Source organism: Phalacrocorax carbo, chromosome 2, assembly GCF_963921805.1.
Source record: "Phalacrocorax carbo chromosome 2, bPhaCar2.1, whole genome shotgun sequence".
In the NCBI taxonomy this organism is placed as follows: Eukaryota; Metazoa; Chordata; class Aves; order Suliformes; family Phalacrocoracidae; genus Phalacrocorax; species Phalacrocorax carbo.
This window is the reverse complement of record NC_087514.1, coordinates 65,072,089-65,093,090: the sequence shown is the minus strand read 5'-3', so window position 1 is coordinate 65,093,090 and position 21,002 is coordinate 65,072,089. Positions and strand designations below refer to the sequence as shown.

Here is a 21,002-nt window from a genome sequence, read left to right as displayed (position 1 = left end):
CCCTCCGCTATCATCTATTAGGTTTTTTGTTTTGGGCACTACATTAATAGAAGTATTTATCTGATTGGCATAAGTTTCAGTAGCTTCTAGGATTTTGTTGTTGTTACCCATATAACATTTTCTTCACTTCTGGAGTGCCACGCATCAAGGCTGAAAGGGTCTTGGTGTATAGAAGTGAGTAGAGAAATGTTTCAAATTTAGTCTTTTTCTTCTTCAGTACAGAGAATACTAAATATTGTTTTGCAGAAACCTCTGAATAACTGTAGGAATGTCTGCCTCAGAGGAGCCATGTATTATGTACCCATCTTCTTGTTTCAGTTTTTTCTTTTTTTTCTTAGGGGTAAGAAAGGCTTGTTGCAGTAAAATCTGCCTTCTTGGAGTGAGGGTATATCAATAAAATAACATACAGTATGGAAGCTGAGAATATTTACAAAATCAGTTAAAGAGGCAGGTTTTCTGTTCCCCAGCTGTTTCTTAGAAGGCTCACCAACAAAAGACTGCATACAAAAAGCATAAATAATCTTTATTAAAACTTTCCCAAAACATTTTAAAATACATTGTCACAGACTATTTAAAATTGTGTTGCTGTCATGGATAGGCTAGGCGACCTGCCTTCAGATGGACAGCTCTTCATGGATTTCTTTCTTTTAACAAGAGCCGCTTGTTTTACATGCAGATATGTCATTTTAAATTCATCCGATATATAACCGTTCTCATCCCACAGCCACAATGCTCATCATGTACAGTATCAGTGTACTGCTTAATTCCCACTCAGACGCTGTCAGTGAGGCTTGAATAAGAAGAAGCAACTTTCCACTTTAAAAAGTTGCACTTGTACTGTCCTTGCAGCTGGATCCTGACTATTTTGAAATATTCTTAGACGGAGCCTCCCCTCTGAATCAGCCTAAGCTGGTTAGAAATTCTACCGTGTGTGATAGGATAGCTTCTTGGGAATGGTACCATGTATTGCAGAAGCACAAATGAACATCTGCAATGATCATTGAAAACTTTAGAGAAGGCAGCTACCCTGAAGATGACCAACTACAAATTTCCTGAGTAACTTGCCAAGGGAATGGCAATAGGACATCAACTGCAGCTGGAATTATCATAGAAGAATGTAATTTCTGGCAGCAGAATTAAAATGTCCAGCCATGCTTGCTGGAGCATTTGCCAGCTGAGTGGCAACACTCAAAGGAACAATTGAAAAGCCTCCTAACAATCAGAACAGTAGCAGTCCAAAACCATCTTGAAGCAAGCTTCTTAGATGAGCGCTCATCAAAACATGGAATATAGCTGCTTTTGTTGTCTTCATAGAACATGGAGGATGCACTCTGCTTGGAAGAGTCTAGAAAAGACCTTAGAGGAGGTTTCAAAAAAAAAAAAAGGATATTAATTGTTTATAACCTTATTACAACAATATACACCTAGCAGTGTTCAGAACAGTTCAGACGGTTTGGTTTACCCCTGAATAACATGCTACCAGTATTTCACCTAGAAAAGAGTCCCTGAGAAGCCCACCTTTTCTTTCAACACCACTGAACTGAACAATCTGGGGTATAACCTCAGCTGGTGTCAAAGATGTTATCGCTGAAGTCAGTGGAAGTGCACTGATTTACATTAGCAGAAGTTCTGGCTCTGTGCCTTCTTTTGTCCTCCATCCCGGTTCCAGGGTTATAACAGACCACTTTTGAGTAGACTGGAAGGATTAAGCTGATGGTTTGGTATTTCAGGGATTAAAAAACAGCCTATGACAGAGCATATGGTCTTCCTCTGCCCTTTAGTATTCCTATATCATGCATCTAATGCAATCTGCTGCCACAGAAATAGGAAGCCTAATAACCTGTTAGAATAAATAAGAGATCTGTAAACAATTGCACCCTGTATAAATTACAAAACCAGCACACATTAAGTTTATTTTCCCAGGAAAATGAATTGATTAAAATGTGTGAACATTTCTGAGTTTTTTTTTTTAAAAAAACAAATGATCAAAGCTCCAAATTTTGTAGGTCTTTAACAGTACAAATAAATAAAATTAATAACCAGGCCAGCTGGTATTAAATATTGTGTGGCTAAAGGATTCATCACTCTATTGACCTGAACTTTGGACTGGTTACATAGCCCAGATGTAATTAAAACGCACACACAGTTTACCTGCCTCAAAACTGCATCAGGTTACACTGGGTTAAACTAAATGCCACAAGCTTGGATGAATCCTGAAGGGCTTTTGCCTCCTGTGCTAAAATACGAGATCACTGCCCTTTATGTTTCAAGTTGTATCACAACAAACATTCTGTGTAAGAGGCTACAGCAGTTTATATTGCAAATGCCCCATAGTTTCTGCCAGCACAGAATTGGCTTTTATTTTTCCCCGTTTTTTTCAAGTATTCTAAGGCACAACCTTAATCCTTCATTAAACAAAATTATCTCTAGTCTCATTAGGACTCTGGAGTTCATCGTAACTGGCACCAAGCAGCAAACAGGCAAAGGCAAGGCACTGGGTATCAGCACTGATAACAGGCACTGTGCGTGATTCTTTGGTGCTGAAATACCCTTCTGCCATGGCTGGCTGTAAGCGAATTGGCTGGACAGATTTTCCAGATCCCCTGAACGTTCCTAAATTACTATATTCACCCAATTACAGTCCTCAGGGGTCACATTTCATTTTCTGAAAACTGGTAACAGGCCACCACAGCTGATGAAATGATGTGGGTATCCAGGCAACTATTGTGCTGTTTGATTAATATAGCAAACACTTGTGTGGCATGATCTCACATGCCTCCAAATGTTCCACATGATCTGCCTCAAACTGGAGACCATAAAAGTTTGCCTCATAGTTACATTCCCAGTCTCGCACAGCTTGGATTTTTCCAGATGAAAATCTTTATTAGCACTTCTTATTACACCCCTCTTTTGTGTGGTTTAACCACTGATTTATGCATGAAGGTGTTTAGAAACAGGAGGTTGATTTCTGCTCTTTCTTCTTATCTCCTTTTTCTTCAATAAAGTTTATTCTCTTTACTCTAAGCCAGCTAGATATGGGAAGGTTTCAGCTTGCTTTCAGGTATTAAAATAGGTAGATTTGCCACAGACTTTTAATTCAGGATGTAATCTCACTCCAGTGGATATTTTCAACAGCTGTAGCATGGACATCTGGCTAATGGGGAAAGGGGTACAGAAAAAAAGCGCAGCCTCTTGTTGTCACAGAAATAACAGCAAGATCTCTCAAATACTCTGCGCCTCTCGCTTTGGTGGAGAGGATCTGAGGACTACTTCCCCTTCAGATACCCTGAAAGTACATTTTTAAAAAGGTAGACCCAGCAGTGGCACTAGGACTGTAAACAAATATCTAACCCAGTTTCCATTTGGAACAGCACCATTTTCTGCAGGCAGATGATGTTTCACAAATGCTGTAGAGGCAGTGAAGAGGGAAAGAAATAGTGTGCAGCCATCACATTACCCCAAGGAAACTCGGTGGCTGTGAGGCAGTGCCGAGTGTCATGGGCAGCACCGGCTGCAGGGCCTGCCCCGCAGTTTCCACAGGGTACTCAAGGGGTTAACAGAGCCCATAGTGGAGTGTTTGCTTTCTTCTGTTTGAAATCAAACATGTGATCTTTGTCTGAGGTGACAGGTTTAATGCCTTTCTTCTCTGACAAATTTTTACCCGAAGAGGAATGCAAACACATATCGGTGTGGTTTTATAAGTGCTCATCTGAGCAAGCCAATATTGGCAGCTTTGTCCTCTAATAAACAGCAAAGCCATGAGCTGGTGCCACTTGCTTAAAAAAAATTTATATCCCTTACATCATTTAAATGACTTGACTTTAGATCTGTCAGGGGTCAGGTACTTTGACAGAGCGTTAGGCACGGCGAGGTATCACTGTTCGGCAATGCTGACTTCCCTTGCCTCTCTCTCTCTTTCTCCTTTTCTTTTCCTTTCTCTTTCTGCTGCTTCTTATTTAAGTTAATTTAATCTTTGCAAAATACCCTATTGCCAGCCTCATAGAGGGAAAAGCCTATCATCTCATGCATGTGGCAGGACGTGTTCTGGTCGGCAGAAATTTGCTTTAGACTAGGTCTCTCCCCCTGGCATGCTCTACTCCCTTCCTGAGGAATCAGACAAGAGGCAAAGGAAAAAATTAGTGCTGATGGTGACTGTGGACTTGATGTAGATGGATGTCTGCTCTGGAAACAGGATAGTGAAGTACAGTCTGTTTTAAATAGACCAATGAAGATTCATGGAGCCATGGTAGGTTGCAGTCATTTTTATGCTAATTTTTATATACCTGAGCACAGCAAATATTGTCTAATTCAAAATGGCTTTCTATCACCTCTAACTTATTGGGAAAAAACTAGGTCCTGCTTTGAGTGAAACTTTTGCTATAGATCTGAAGCTCAAAACACTGTTTGCTAACAACATCTGTTGCTCAGTAGCTCTGGTAGGTTAAAAATAGACTTATATACCCCTGCAGTAACTCCATGGCATGATAATACTGAAAGTACCTGCAGGAAACGTTGAAAAGCCACTGTGTTATATCATGAAGGTTTGGTTGTGGCTTACAACACTGCTTAACTAAAAAACGGTTAAAGAATGCTTTTTGGCTGGTTGTGGCTGTTTGGAAGTCCAGAGTGTTTGGTCAGGTCACAAATTAAGATTAAAGGTACTGAGCTTGAGTCTTAATAGAGGTGGGAGTACAGAGAAAAATTGTAACTTCAAGATGCTTGCAGTCAACCAGGTAAAAATGATGATCAGTGGGGTCAAGGCAGAGTTTTGATCTGCTAATTCTCTGTCTACAGCAGAATTGGGGTCAGATTTGTTTGGGTCATGTTTTCAAACACTTTTCACCCACTGAAGTTTCTCATGTACTTCTTACTCCATTTTCTCACACCATGTGCTTGCAGTACCCACTGATAATGATGCACAAAACCTCTTACCACTGACAAAACATGCAAGCAACCCTACTATGGTGTTTGGGAAGTCACCACCTTTTCCCCAGACCTTTTGCCTCAAGGCCTAGACCTCCTAGGACAGAAGATGTAGGCTGTGGTGTTTGGACACAGGAGTCCTGGATTTTTAGTTCAGTCTTGAATTGGGGCTTTCCTTGTACCTCAAAAAAACTGCATCCCGTCAAGGAAAAGCTCCATATTCCACCAAACACGGGCAAATTGATAATGCCTTGGGGTGTGTGGAATATAGGATAATGCCTTTCTGGGAAGTCCTTCGATCCACCCTCATGGGAAGCCCATATTCACTCTGAGTCCCTAAGGTCCCTTCCAGCCCCACTGAACAGGAGATGTGAATTTAGATTTCATCATGAGTTTGGGCTTATCCTCAAACTCCTGTGCAAAGACACCCAATCCAGTGGACAGGTCCTGCAAAATGAGGACAATCAGTCTTCTGTTCCTGGCTGTCTCAGTGGTGGAGAGCGCCTGTGCAGGGTGGTAGCCGGGAGCCCTGCTCCAGAGCATGGTGAATTGCAGTGCTGGCACCAAAGCTGCTGTTATCGCTTCCAGCTCCAAACCACTCTCATCTTTGCGATTCATTACTGGGAATGTGTGTTTTCTGCATGTCAGGTTTTGGTATCACTAGAAGTGTGATCACAACGGGATTCATGCCAAGGACTTACTTGCTATGAAGCTTCTAACAGACTTCAGTTCCTCGGCAGTATTGCAGGTAGACAGATGTACTTGGATGGGAAGGTGCTGCTCCTAAATCTACCTGAGGGTACCTGTATAAGCACTAATTCCACACTGTGTGTTGTGGCCATCCTGCTGGATCACAGCAGAAGAAAAGCTGAGAGAGGATTCCCAGACTGGCACCAGGTTCATTTGTTCTGTGATGAGAATCTGGTCCCATTAATTTTTGCTCATTTGCTGATTCAGGGTTCCCGTTGGTTTTTTCCTGCACGTTCCCTGCCTGTGCCCTTTCCTCCATTACTTCTCCTGCCAGCAGGCTGAAATGCCAGTCAGCTATTGCTCTTTTTAATCCACCAGTGCTCACTGACATGTAGCCAAACAGGAGCATAAGCATAGGCAGCATACCGATAAGGTGATGTTACGCTACCATGCCTGTACAATGTTACTCCTTTATTTCTTTAAAGAAGATGTCAACTGGGAAGGAAAAAAGGTGAAAAAAGTATCCAGCCTGTCTGAGTGCTGCTGGGAACCTCCCCAACTAAGCTGCACGGCTCCCACCACCTTGGTATTTTATAGGTTCAAACATTTGTCCTCCTGCTACGTTGCTGATGATGCCTGGGCCATGACCCAGGAGAAGATGGACAGACCTATAGGTACTGGGCATGCACAGTGCGGTGCCCAGGGCGGTGAGCGAGGCAAAGCATTGCCCGCCCCAGCGGCGAGGGTGGCCAGGGCCAGGGTGCCGGCCGGCAGGTCCCAAGCCACCACCCCACTCCTCAGCTGCTGGCTTTTCCAACATGATCTATAGAGCGATGCTGACAGTAGATTTTCTGGCAGCAATAAAGGTGGCCTGATTCAGAGAATAATTACTGTATGCAAATGAGTGTGATTTTCCTCTGCCCTTTTATGGATGACTCTGCTCTGCCATTCATCAGGGCCACAAATTTCACTTGGTAGGAGACGGATTTAAAGAGACAGCCGCCTCTAGAGCTTTGTCTCGGACTTACTAAATCCATGCTTAAGTGTCTTCATAAATAGACGTGCATATGTTATAAAGGGGATGGCAGATTCCAGCCTCTTTATCTATGTATTATTGCTTAGGAAACTGTTGAGAAAACATCCGAGACTCTGGCCATACAGTATATGAAAGCTTTCACTGCTTTGAATAACAGTCTCTTCTCAAATCAGGTTTATATGTGGTTTAGTATGGCCTCTAGTGTGTTTTTTCTCTCTCGCTGTGTCCTTTATGATGTTTATATGGTATGTGCCTCGGTGTGCAGTGGAGGAGGGAGAGAGCGCTATATTTTTTCTGATGACTATTAGTTAATGGCTATCACGTTCACTGTAGTAATGGCAGAGGCTGCACTCACAGCCAGAAACCTCGGTGTGTTTGTGCTGTTGAGGTTCAGTCCACTTCATCGCTAGGAGGAAATGTCCCATAGTCTTGGTTCTCCTGTCGCAGTCTTGATCTGATGATGCAATCAATACATCGTGATAAAGAGAGTGAAAAACCCCACAGCAGAAAAGAACTAAATAAAGATTTTTGTTTCTGAGCATGGCATGTGCCTGGTGCGTAGCAGGAAAAGAAAATGATTATGAAGTCAGCCTGTTGTCATTCCCCGACGCTGGATGCAGGAACAGGGTGGTGCGTTCACAGGAAATCTGTAGCACACAATGTGTCATTGCTAAATATCAATTTCTGCACTTGCTCCCAGCGTGTGCTGTGCACCTTCCTCCTCGGAGCATGGAGGAGCGGGGAAGGAGAGTGCTATAAACAGAGCAGGCCCGTCTGTCACTGGGCTGTCTTGTTACTCGTATGGTAACAATATACCAGTGTCAGTACATCCAGAACACTTTTCTTCCAATGCCACTCAAAAAACAGAGAAGAGAAGCTGTGATGTTTCTGTGTTTACCGACAGTGTGCACCACTAGAGGCCATCACACACTTCCCTAAATAAATATCAATTAACACACTTGGTTATAGGGAAATCCAGGAGGTGGGACCTGGGCCGCTTAATCTACTCTCTCCGCACCAGTACTTCAGTTCAAGGGTCAGGTCCTTTGGCTCACAGATCTGTGCAAGAGATACTTTGAGGGTGGAGCTGTTTTAAGGAAGCCTTTGGCCCATATACAGGATGTATCAGACGTTCCTTTCTCTTTGAATATGACAAGTAGGTATCAAAGGGAAGTGGAAAAAAGCGGGCCAGGAGTGCATTTTCCTCAGGCTATTGAGAAGAAGAGAGAACAACATTTACAGCTAAATGGGGCAATAGGGAAAGTTTACCTTCTTATAAGTTTGTGTCTTGTTCATTTCCACTTTTGGTAAGTTTGTCAGTTTTAGCAAGTGTCACAGAGGCAGGCTTGTCTGGATTACTACATCCAAACCTCCCCACTACTTGTGACAAACCGTAATAGTTTGCTCCACAGACTTACCTCTAATGGGTCTGGGCACCTAAGGAGTTACTCAGCATGAGTAAACATTTTGTGACATTTGGAGGCATGGGTGATTTTCTGGTAAAAAAACCTTGAGTAGTATTGGGCATTCAAATTTTTTCTGTGGATATCTGGGAAAATTCCTGATTGCGATTTCAAGAGAGTAAAAAGTCAATTGTTTTGGAAGGATTTTATTCCAAAACTCAAAGCTAAAGATGGGAGGTATAAAACCTCACAATCCAAAACTAGCAGTGCTGATCCTGTGAAGCCTGCGGAGATGTTACCAGTGCTTCCATATGGGTCTGTGATGAGCTGAACTCCATGCTAGAGAGCCCAGCGCTCACAATCACCCAAGGAAAGCAGTAGGGCAGAGGCAAGTGTTTGGGGAGTAAAGCTAATTATAAGCACCAAAAAAACCCCAGGTTTCCTATATTATTAAGAGGTCTTTATCCTATATCTGTTGAGCTGCTGTTCTAATGTACGTTGACCTCTGACAAAGATTACAATAATTTGACATTCTTGCATTAATAGTCAGAGTGACTCATTTGGGAGGTGGATTCTGACTTACAACTTCAGAGCTGATCTGCTGTGTGTCCCATTATTACTTTTGTGTTAAGGCAAGCCTTAAGTTTTCAACCCTGATGGGTTTCCATGTAGCTTTGGCACGTAGCAGGAGATAAATGAGTTACGAAATCGTTTCCCTGTTTCCCTGATGCCCTGTTTCCCAGCCACCACTAGCACCAAGCAGATATCCTGTACTGCTGCCGGGGAGTGTTTGGCCCAGAGGTCAGCCAGCCTTATATGCCATTGGGCACTGGAGTCCTTTTGACTCTTCTTCTTTGGATCTTGACATGGCACTGAGATTTAGGGAGCCATCCCATGCAGGGCAAACTCAGAGTAATGAAACTTCACGCTGCCTGGGGCAGCCGGGAGGTCCCATTGGCAGGAGCTGGTGGGATGCCCTGTGGTGCCCAGCTGAAGTCCTACCAACCACAATGTGCTGCTGCTGCAGTTCAGTCTGTTTAGCAAGTGTTTAACCATTGGACGTTTTTGGTTTTGGGGTTTTTTTTTTTGCATTTAAACAAATTTTACTAGTGCTGGACAAACTAACCCTGGAAGGACACCACAGGACTTTCCGGTAGATCTGAGCTAGGACTTACAAAATAGCAGAGGCAGAGTTAGGGAATGGAGTAAGCACCTCTGAGGAGAAGGTTTAAATAAGTATATATTTTTTTTTCTTTAGAACCACAAGACATTTAGGACTAAGGCCTTTTCAGCCTGATTAACCCACTGCTGCTGGTGGTTTGTGTGAGTGGGAATAAGGTATGAATTTCAAAACTTCTTTTCTCTTCTGTAAAATCTCCAGACCTCAGTCAGAGGAAAGGGAAGGAAAAGGAGAGGAAAGCTTATTAAAGGGGGAATATTCACAAATTTTTTAATTGAATGCAAACTTCATGCGGCTGTAACCTCTCCCACTTGCAACTTATTGTCTTCCCCTCAAACCTCTCCCTCTTCCAACCCTCTGTGAACACATTGAGAGACGGCTTCAGCAACCCAGGTCTGTATATTGCATCCCATATGGTTTGAATATGTACTCAATGTAAGGTCTAGAGTTACTGTTACACATCTATAGTAGCCCCACTGTACACTAGGCACTTGCCAAGCATTCAAGAAGGCAGATTTCTGCTCCAAAGAGTTTGCCATCTAAAAGCAGTGACAAAAGTTGACAGAGGGTAAGGGGGAAATGATAGGAAGTTTACATACAGTCAGCTGGACATGACAGGAGCAATTTAAAGTATGGATGGGAAGAGGTCCTGCAGGTGAACTCCAGGAGGTCTTGCTGGGCATCCAGAGTCGCAGAGATGAAGTCACAGAGGCAGCTGTGGAGCAACCTGACAAGGAGATAAACAGGCTGTTGGCATGGGAGCTCACCTAACTGAGCAAAACAGACTGGGTTTTTTCTTATTTTTGAATAAAGGCACTGTTTAAATTAGTTGTCTAAATAAAGCAGAGTTCCCTATTGATTCTAACATTGTTTTGCATGGAGATGTTTCTATGAAATGTGAACCATCACATTTATTCAGCTAAATTTTCACCCGCTGAAGTCCACTTGTAACTAGCTCTTCTTCTGCCGAGCATTTTCCTTCTCTTCTCACAAATCCCTTGTGCTCCCTCGTGTTCACGGACAAATGCTTTGCCAGGAGAGGAGCAACTACACTACCTCAAGCCAGAGACTTTTGTGTCCGTTACCCATAATGCCTTAAAGTGGACAAAAGATTTCTGAAACACACACTGAGACACACCACAGGAGAATAGTTAAAAGAAAATAGAGCATCTTTTCAGTCAAAACATCCTGCGGTATCTCCACATAATGCTTCATGGCATATGACAGGAAGAAGATGACATCTCTCATCACTAGTCAAAAATAAAAACCATGTCAAGTATGAATTGCCTTTGAAAAAAACTTTACATGATTTCCATGGTCAGACATCCTGGAAAACCTCCAAAAAGGGGGAAGAAGGAGGGTAAAAGAAAAAAAAAAAAAGAGGTTATTGATTTCCTCATTGGGAATGTTATATAACCTTCATATTTTATTAAAAAACTTTACTCTCACTTTGTGAAAGGTCCTTTAACACATTATGTCATTTTGTAATACAATAGTTCTCCAGCTCCTTCCAGCCCCATCTCCCTGATGTGTTGTCTCAACTATAGTTGTTTTCTTTCCTTTTAAAAAAAATATTTCTGATAAAATGTTTGCAAGCGTTAAACAAAGGGGTGCACTTTCGTGCACCATAAGTTAATACAGGCATCAGGCTACACTCAGAACATGCTGACATATTTCAAGCAAAACATGGGAATGCTTCTGTTAAAAAACCTTATATTTTTTGTCCTGAACCAGACGTTCATAGTCTTTGTTTTAAGAACACAAAACATTTTTTTTTCCCCTCTCATAATAGTAGCTTCCAGCTGCAGGACTCCTCAACTTTTCCTTTCCCCCTTCTTCCTTCCCCACTTCTCCCCCTCCTCCCCTCCATGTCTCCCCCTCCTTCCCATCCGGCGTCTACTCACGCACACATACTCTCTAACTTTTTGTTTTTAGTAGTGGCTGCCCCATAAGAAATGCTATCCAACAGACCTGGTGCCTGTCACCGCTTCCCATCACATGCCTGGTAATTAAACTCTGACTGATTTATTGACTGACAGCCAACAAATCCCAACCCAGTTTTTATGATATACATGCTTCCCCAGGCTAAATTCACTCAAACAACAGCCCAGCTGAAAAGGAGGAGGAAAGGGGGAAAAAAAAAGAGTGATAGAGAAAAAGCGCTACACACACTCGTGCGTGCACACATTCACATACAAAAAAATCTGGTATTGGTAGATGAAGGGGAGACATTTTGCAAAGGAAAAAAAAAACTCAGCACAACATCTCTTTCAAATCCAGACTTGGAAAGGGAAGGGGGGGGGGGGTAGAAAAGAAGTAGTAAACATCATTACTTCAGCTTTAAGATTCATTTGAAACGTCTCACGTACAAAAGAGCTCTGAAGGGGAAAACAAGACGTGCTTGCAGCTAATATTACAGTCAAGTTCCAATTTTACCTAAGGGAAAGCAGCTTTATTAAAAGTCATGACTGAAATTGCGTGACAGGTGCCAATATTCTCCACCCTGACAGATGTGTCAGTTTGCGAATGCCATTTTCTTGTCAGCGGTCCCTAGATGGAGTTGCTCCCATCACCATTTGTCTCTCTTCCAGCTAGATCACACATGCCCGTCGCTTGCCTCCAAGCTGCGCTGCGTTGTTTGATATGTGGAATCTTCACAATGAGACTTATTAAAAGACAGTCCATTATTTTTATTTAGAGCATTTCCAAAACAAGCAGAGCGCACACAGAGATAATTTAAAAATCGTGCGGCGGGTCATCTCCAGGCCAGAGCGGCTCAATTGGAAATGCATAAGAAAGCAGTGTCTCCCCCGAGCCCCTCCTCATCCCTCAGTTCATAATGAGGTTGATTTGAGTGACATTTAACCCTTGAATAATGGCCCTTCGAGTCGGCAGGACCGTATAGCTCTGCTCCGCAGAGGCAGTTCAGCCTGAAGGATTAATTCTGTTCTGATTTTTCCCAAATCTTGTGCACCCCCCCACCTTCTGCTCGCCTGTTTTGTTACAGGTGGGCTTCACAGCGTACCGATAGATGTAAAATACTCTTGATTGTCTGTATTTATAGACCCTTTTCCTCCTCCTGTTGGTTTCAAACACAAAGAAAAATGGTATCTCTCAATCGTGCCTGGTATGAACAGCAGGTAAAGCTGCAGCAGACTCCTCTCCAGCCTCTGATGGAAAATTATTACAGATGAAATGATTCTGTAATGGAAATGGTAATAGGAAAGTTTCATTCTAAAGGATGTTTGTGCTAACATGAGAGGCTATAATATGTGATGGATTTGGATGCAGGAATAAGTGTGATCTCAAACTGAATTTTACTTCATCATTTCTAGAGGTGGCACTGGGGGGCTGGAGGAGGGCTAATGGACAGTGCTTGCAAACATTGCTAGGTGAAAGGACTTAAAATACAAGATTATTGATGTTTCATTGTCCCAGGCCAAGTGGCATAGCAGTTTATTGCTTCAGCATTTCTTTCTTAAGTACATGGGTGTTAATTCTTCTCAGGCTGGAATTAGCTCATCAGTCCTGGTGGGTATTTGTCACTCAGGGAAAGATGTGGGGTGAAATTGTAGCTAACCTTTTGTAGATGATAGGGAGCAGCATCTTTTACCTCTTGTGAGGAAACAGCATTTACCTCTTTGGCCCTACATTGGCAAAGGCATGATCTGGACCCTTTTGCTGCCTGACTGCTGGAGAAGAGTTTGCCTCTGTTACCATCGCAGGCAACTTTGAGTGGGCTGCAGGCAAGGCAAGGCTGCAGACTGGCCCTGGTGTCAGGTACCTCTTTGCTCCCTGCACCCCTCAGCTCTGTCTCAGGCCTCCATCAGCTGGGGCAGTCTGGGGTGATCTTCCATCTCCATATTATGAGCAGACCCGAAGAATCTGGGAGAAAAGAGCTGGACTGAAAAGCACCGTAACAATGTTTGACAGAACCTGAATGGAAAACACAAGGCTTCCTGTGGAGCAGAGAAGGCAAGGAGGGGAGAAATGCTGGAATAGAAAGAACTGAATAAACTAGAGATATGTTGTGTCACTTAAAGTCCACGGAAGGCACTCTGATACCATTTGGGTTCATGAAGTTTTATAAGAACTTGAAAGGAAAAGCATGTTTTATAAGAATTTTAAAGAAAATCTCTCATACTCTGCAAGCCTTAGGGGAGCATTTCCATTGCACAATCGCCTGGAAGGCCCAAGCATAGTTCCTTCACTCACTAGTCTGTCACCCTTTCCCACGAGCAATCCTTTAGAAACTTATTTAAGAGTTATAAAACCATGACCAAAAACTATTTGTGAATTTGCTCCCTGAGCTGGAAAAAGAAGACGGGCTGCCACTGGAATATTTTCTCTGCATTCTCGCACAACAATATCTGAAAAGCTGAAGCCACCATACTGAAAGCAGCTCCAGAGGCAATTAGATTATAGTCCCCAACAACCACCAGCTCCAGGGCAGGTGAGGAACATACCAAACTGTTCCTACATTACACAGCATATTAACATTTCTTACTTGGGAGTAGAGGAAGGGTTGAGAAGGGAAGAGAGAAGAGGACAGGGAAAGAGATATATATGCTACTCATTTGGTTGATTTGTCTTATTTTTTGATGTATTAATCTGCTCTTCCAGATTCCAGGAACCCATTCTTCCTTTTAAGCTAGAGAAAGAAATGGGCAGCTTCCATCAAAAGCTGGTGAAAAGGGAATGTGTTGGAATTGTGCTCTAATAGTCAAAAGCTGGAAGTCACAAGATGGAAGACAGAAAAAAAATCTGCAGGTGAAAACCTTCTGGAGGGCACAGCAGCAGATTTCACATGACTGTGGGTACTTATGTAGCCTGTTCAGATGACTGTAGCTGCTGCAGCAGATCTGCTCTGGAGTCCATCTTTCAGGCAGGATCAAGGCTTGTAGGTCTTAATAAAGTCAAATCAACACATAGCAATGAAATAATAAGTCTGGGCAGCTGACAGATGCTAATGAGCATGCTTATTTAAACCACCAGAAAAATCCAGCTGAAAACTAAGCAGATATATAAAACTCTGGACTCAATCCTTTTTATTTGGAGAGAGATAATTAGGGCCCATAGGACATTTTCTAGGAAGATAGTTGGGATGCTGCATTAAGAGCCCATTTCTGAGCATGATTAACCTTACTTACTGCAAGAGAAAGTATTCCTGTTTTTAATCACAGAATGTTGTTCTATGTATTTACAGGATCAGATGATATGGACAGACAATGGTAAAAACAAATAGGCAGAAGAGGATGGGGTAATGAAGAACCGTGCCAAAAGCATTAGAGTTGATGAGTCCAGGGACGCTTACATATGTTATCAGCTTTTTCAGTGGAAAGACCTAGGTGGTAGACACACATATGTGGTCCTCTTGGGGCTTGGAGCTTTGGGTAGGTGCATATCTAACGGCTATTTTCAACATCACCTTGACAGTAAATGAGACTATTTACTCTTGTGCCTTGCTTGTGTTGAATATAAGAAAGTATTTGCAATATTGACTCCAAAATCATATTCATGACATGAAACAGTGGGGCCTTCACTGAGTCCAAGTTCATCAGGGTGACTGCAGCCAGCAGAAAACAAGATTTACACACTGGCAAAAATGGAAACGGTCCCTCTCCCCCTATTCCTCCCCGCAAAGTATTTGCACTTGCAAACTACTGGCCTTCAGCTGCAGCATGGAAATAACTCAGATGGTAATAATTCAAAGAAAAACATTTGCTTTTTGTAAACTGACTTGATTTTTGCATGGCTTTCCTTTCCCCTGTGACATGTTGACAGAGAAAGTTGGAAAGAGTGTCTCCCTTCCCAGGAAAGCAGAGCAGAGATCAGCTGTTAGGGCTTGGTGGCCCTGGTGCGTGTGATTCATATCCTGCGGTTGTTGGTAAAGGAAAAGGAGGAAGATCCTCGGGACGTAGGCACATTTTGGTCTTTCTTGTCCTGTGTTTCACTTTTTTTACTTCTGTACTGTTCAAAGCGACTATGTCAGGAAAAATTGTTGACACTTCGTTAGCAAGCAACCTGCTTTGGGGTAAATTTTTCTTTTTTTGCACTACTGTTTTATTTCTTTGTTCTGCTGCAGTGCCAGGGAAATCTAGAATGCTATATACATTAATACCACTGGCTTTTCTTTCCCTTTTTGGCAATCACTAAGAAGAATAACATTTCATGTGGGAGACAGCTGTTCAGATATGCTTCAAGTGAAGTTAAGTTGATAGGTATACATTATTCCCCACTTTTTCTTTTTTAATTTTTTTGTTTGCATTTGTCTTCAGACATGAAAAAGAAATAAAATCATGACGAAAACATTATAATAGACTCGATGAGACTCTTCCAATGGCCTCTTGCTAAGCAAGTATTTATCTTTTGCCTTTGGTCAATCTGCATTCACCAAGAATCCCATGGAAGACAGTGTTTATCAGCTCTTTCAAATATTAGAGGATCAAGGTCTGAGTGAAAGCACCCCAAAGTATGGATTTGAACATCATAAAGTGTGGATGACTTCCATGGGATTCTTTACCAGAACCAAACAACTGCGTGGGTCTCCAGAATGGAGAGGATCTGGAAGTGAGTGTTTTTACACAAAGGACTGGGCCATCCCTGAACATTGTTCCTGCTTTCATATAGTATATTCACAGCAGGGAAAGATCATAGAATCATAGAATCCTTAAGGTTGGAAAAGACATCTAGGATCATCAAGTCCAACTGTCAACCCAACACTACCATGTCTCCTAAACCATGCCCTGAAGTGCCACATCTACACGTTCTTTGAACACCTCCAGGGATGGTGACTTCACCACCTTCTGGGCAGCCTGTTCCAATGCCTGACCATTCTTGCAGTGAAGAAATTTTTCCTAATACCCAATCTAAACCTCCCCTGATGCAGATAATAATAAAAGGGTATTTTAAAATTGAAGGAAGAAAATCATGAAAAGTAAATCAAGAAAAAAAAAAAACCTAAAAATTTGTAAAATGCCCAGCTTAAAGTCTAGAAAGACAAAGCCCTCTTTCTAAATAGGCAGAAAAATAAAGAACAAAAGGAATCTAAATTTCTACGGTCATAAAAGCTACTGATTAAGATATCCAAGCCACCTTAAGTCACTCTATTTGGACAACTTAAGAAAAACAAGAGTTAGAGTCTCTTATCTATCCAACGTAGCAGTGGTTTCTTATCACTGACTTTAAAAACTCCATTGGCTTACACTAGGTTTGAATGGGATGAATTTGGCCCAATAAATCTTACTCACACTTATTCCTTGAAGTCACAGCCTAACATCTGCCTCAAATTCCTTTTAAGTTTAACCTTAAGTCTGAATTTCCTGGGTTTTAGTAGTTGCTTCTTGATAACTGCAACATGCTTATAAAAAATTTAACCTTTCAGTTACTGATCTTCATTTCACAAAATATTTTTACTGCATAGAAGAGTTATCTTCAATGATTTAGCAGGGATTTTCAAATGTATGCTAATATTTTTTCCCTTCCACAACTACCTGAACATAACCATTGATTCAGTTTGGCCTCAAACACAAAGAAATACAAGACTATAAATATGGCATTATATAAAATATCCTTAATCTGTTTTTTAGGTTTTTCTCTCTACAGTTGCATCAACAAAATTGTGGATGAGGTGTAGGCCTGTGACTAACATTTGGTGGCCTTCAAGGAGTATTAATGACTTTGTCAATCTCAAACTTAAGCCAAAGAAACCCTTTAAACTGCCACATAATATCAAGCATTATATCAATATCACATTCTAGATGGCACAAACATGTATCCAAGTCTCCATGTGATGGACACACACACGTGTCTGAACCTCATCAAGATTTTGGCAGCAATGCAAAGGATGAAGCTGGGAAGTTCTCAAGCTATAAGTATGACTGCCTAATACTTAGAAATAGTTGAGACACATTTTGGCTGCAATATTCCACAAGCACTTAGCCTGAGGTACAGAAAATGTCAGCCACCACGAGTAAAGTTTATTAATGTTTTGAGCAACTGGAAACTCTCCTACAAAGCCAAGAGTTACACATCAGTTAATAACAGGTGGCGCTATATAATCCACATGGTCCTGCTTGTTCCTGTTTTGGGATGTCTGAAGTAGATGTACTTATCTACAGTTCATAGACTCTATCTATTTTCCCACTCCTTGGGGTTAAACCCACTAAACTCTGTGTACTTGTGCAACTTAACGCACATCAGCTCAGTTTTAGGGACAGATTCTGATCGCACGTTCTCCTTTTTTATTCTGCAGGCATTGAAAGCCACAAGGTACATCTTCTCCTCTCTGATTTTTTAAAGGCTATCAACAGGTGATGAGGAAATTTGTTAGTCTTCACTAGACAGTGCTACCTTCAGGAAAATGCTTCCAGAAGCAGTGGTTCTCTTAGCTGATAGTACTGTCAATCAGACATGTTGTCTTCTATATGCCTTGAAATTGTTGTATTACTCTGGTTTCTTGCAAGTTGCCTGATTCTGTCTTCACCAAGGATATCTGAAGGTTTCTTAGTGGTGAACTGAGAAGGAACAGCATTTCCAGTATTTCCACACCATCCTCTGAAGCTCTGGGTGCCAAGGCCAGACCAGCTCTTCAGGCCTGGCACGCTGGTCCTTGCCATGCTAAGCCCTGTTGCTTGATTTTGCTGAGCCTGTGTAGCTCTGCCAGTCAGCAGATGAGGAGATGTGCAAGAGTGTAGCCAGCCTCCAGACCTACTTCCACCCTTTTCTCATCCCTGGAATAGCACAGACAGCAAACAACATCTACAAAGCTGTTGGGCCCAGATGTCTTGATGCCTCAACAGCTGAGCCTCTGTGGTCTAATCATAGAGCTATGGCTACTCTTGTGAGGTGTCTTTCTCTTGTTTGGGACTGTTTTGCCTATGCCATGTCAGTCTACTGCCCTACGCAACCTTTTTTTTTTTTTTTAAATTTTTGTCCATGGTTTCTGCTGGCCCAACAACTGGTAAGCCAAAGGAGAAATCCAACTGAATGGGAAGGAGAAAGCAGAGTCAGGATCAGCAGAGACAGCAAATAAGCCTAGGAAGCATGGAGAGTCTGGGGAGTAAAAAAAATCCATTCCTTAAATTTAGATGGTGTAGGCAGCCTGGGGAAATGCCCCATAGCAATTTAACAACTACACAAAATATTGGGGGAGCAGAGTCATACAATTTGATAATTAAAACAACACTCGAGGACTGAAAAGGCTACAGTGTCCTTCTAGTCTGGTTTAGAGAGGTATGGGATATGTAAATCTATCACTAACAGAAAAACTATATCTTACTGTAGCCACCTTTTATTGAGACTACCATGCTGTTTTGATTGCAACACTGGAAACCCAGAGTGTCTTTGTGTCCACCAGAATTTTCAGAATAAATATTAGACAGCAAGTCTCTGTAAACAAGCTTCTCTGTCTCAATCCCAGTTTACTTCAGGTTTGCCATTTTCCAAACCCAAGAATAACATAAGTTTATAAAGGTCCGCTGCTATTCTTTCTAATCACAGTAATGCCTGTCATTTCCCTCTGCCTCCCCCCAGCTGAAGCAGTGCACTTCTATTGTTCTTCCCCAGGAAAGAATAAATCTTTTCAAATACTCTCTGGTAATCCAGCAAATTGTGCTTTGGTGGACAGCACACTTCCACAGGGCTCATGAGGAAGGTCTCACTTCTATGGCTCTAGAGGTTTTGTGCATACCTATAATGTTCACAAGAAATACTGAAACTTTTCAGGTATACCACACTTTGGCAGTATGGTTTTTTTATCATTCACCCAATACGGTTTTTTAAAGGGTTCATCCTTAGGGACTCCTCAGAATTTTAGCTACTTTTATTCTAAACAAGAAATGAAACTGAGGAGTATCCACAACCTTATTACCTTGCAGTGTTATAAGTTTTAGACTTCTACTCAGAGATGAGAGTTGTATCTCTGACTTCTCACCAAAATCATGAAACTGCACAAATTTTAGAACTTTGCCACAGGGCTTAGCAGAAATTGTTGTTCAGAGCCACAAACTCCCCCTGTCATTTATGGATGGGGTTCCTCTTACGGAATTTCCTGTACCTTCTAGGACACAAATGGTGGGATCCTCATGATGTGACAAAACTATTCACAGAAGGGTGTATGGGACACTAAGGGCAAGAGACAGCCTAATAAAGGATTAAGTCATTGAAAAGGAATTAGGGCATGAGGCATATGAACTACAATTCCCATGAACCATTGGATCAGTATCTCCACAACAAAATTAATACTTTTCAGCTGAAGATTTCTTCTTCTTTTTTGCATTTTTGGATTTTCTCAGGGGGAAGGGGGAAATAATTTTCTTACAAGCACTAATTGTTTTCCATTTGATTTTGTCTTGTGAGCAGATCTCAGTTAAAAGGGCTAAATGCAGACATTCTGTTATTACAGTGTTATGCTCATTCAACAGTCTTGTTTTACTTGCAGCAATATGAGTTATACCATATGTGTTTGAAACTGGTAACCAAACAGAGCAGGCTTTCAAGCAACCCTAAGCTAAATTATAAATCTTTTTTGCATCTTTTAAATAAAAAAAAAATTCTACAGGCACAAAATGAATCAGTGATGTACTTGCTGCTTGGGTTTAACAATAACAGTCTGCCTGAGAAACCCAGTCACCCTAGTAAAAAATATGAAACAATGTAATTATCCACCCTGACTATTTTCTAGTATTCTACGGGATTTTTTATTTCATTTGCATATGAAGTAATTGAAGCATAAAAATAATTAAAATTAGTACTTTCTTTTTTTTATTTAATACTATTAATTATTATATTGTAGGTATTGTTATTATGTTATCAGTATTATGTAGTATGTACAAACCCTAGCCATTGAACAAGAACTCATTGATTTAGATACTCTACAAACTTGTTACAATACCTTTGATTTCCTTTTTAACCCTGAATTGCTTAATTTCCTGAAAAGATCTCAGCAGGAGAGCAAGGTGACTTCCAAACAAACCCCCTCTCTTTTATGAGATCTATGCTTCAATGCTGACTTACTCATGTCCACAGCTGCACTGAACTCTTGAGAATTGTTTACATCATTTGATCTCCCACCCTTGCAAAATTATTGGTGCAGAACTAGGGCTAAGTTTCAATCTTTGCACTATGAGCCCACAACTGGAATTGCACAACTCAGTGTGGTGATACACTTGAGAGAGCTTTGCACCTGTAGAGACCTTTAGATGCTCAAAGGTTAGTTGAAAGATTCATCAGCTTGGTGCCCTTGTAAGAGTCATAATTGAATATTATCACTAAATGGAAAACAAGTAAAAAATTGACATGGTCAGCTTAAGATGACTTGGAGAGTCAGTGGAAAAGCAAAGAGCAGAATTTCGCACTTACCAGTTCCACGTATACTCATTTCTCCTAATCCTGCTGCCTTGCACTTTGGCCATGTTAGTTTAGCTTTGTTGAGAAGGCAGCTGTAAATAGATACAGCAAACAAAAAGCTTTCTATAGATTTAAACAATTACTCATTTTAAAATAATGCGAAAAAATTTGGCATACCAACACATTTATAATACTACTTTAGAATTCTAAAATAATATTCTAAAATCAGGATCCTTTACTTAAAATCAGTATTTCAGTTCCATCTGTGACTGATAATACATGAGATCAAACAGGCTGGAAGCAAAACTTTTGGTCCTTATCAATGCTATAAATCCGCAGCAGATCACAAACCAAAAAGGCGTCTTATTTGCTGGAGCTGGTTCCGATACAGCCCATGATGGAGGAAAGCTCAGAAGAACAG

The 21,002-nt window shown here is 41.5% G+C and overlaps 2 long non-coding RNA genes across 2 annotated transcripts in view; one reads left to right on the top strand and one right to left on the bottom strand.

Annotated features, from left to right (window-relative positions):
- Positions 1 to 506: 506 nt before the first annotated feature.
- LOC135311955 (uncharacterized) lies at positions 507 to 13,111 on the bottom strand. Its single transcript, XR_010371523.1, has 3 exons — positions 13,017 to 13,111; positions 9,832 to 9,959; positions 507 to 1,356 (listed from the first exon to the last, which is right to left on the bottom strand). It is a non-coding gene; the product is annotated as an uncharacterized LOC135311955 (long non-coding RNA).
- A 451-nt stretch (positions 13,112 to 13,562) lies between these two features.
- LOC135311954 (uncharacterized) overlaps positions 13,563 to 21,002 on the top strand; it is a 12,633-nt gene continuing 5,193 nt past the window's right edge. Inside the window, exons 1-2 of the long non-coding RNA XR_010371522.1 lie at positions 13,563 to 14,002; positions 14,439 to 14,625. This is a non-coding gene — a long non-coding RNA (uncharacterized LOC135311954). The remainder of the gene's footprint in view (positions 14,003 to 14,438; positions 14,626 to 21,002) is intronic.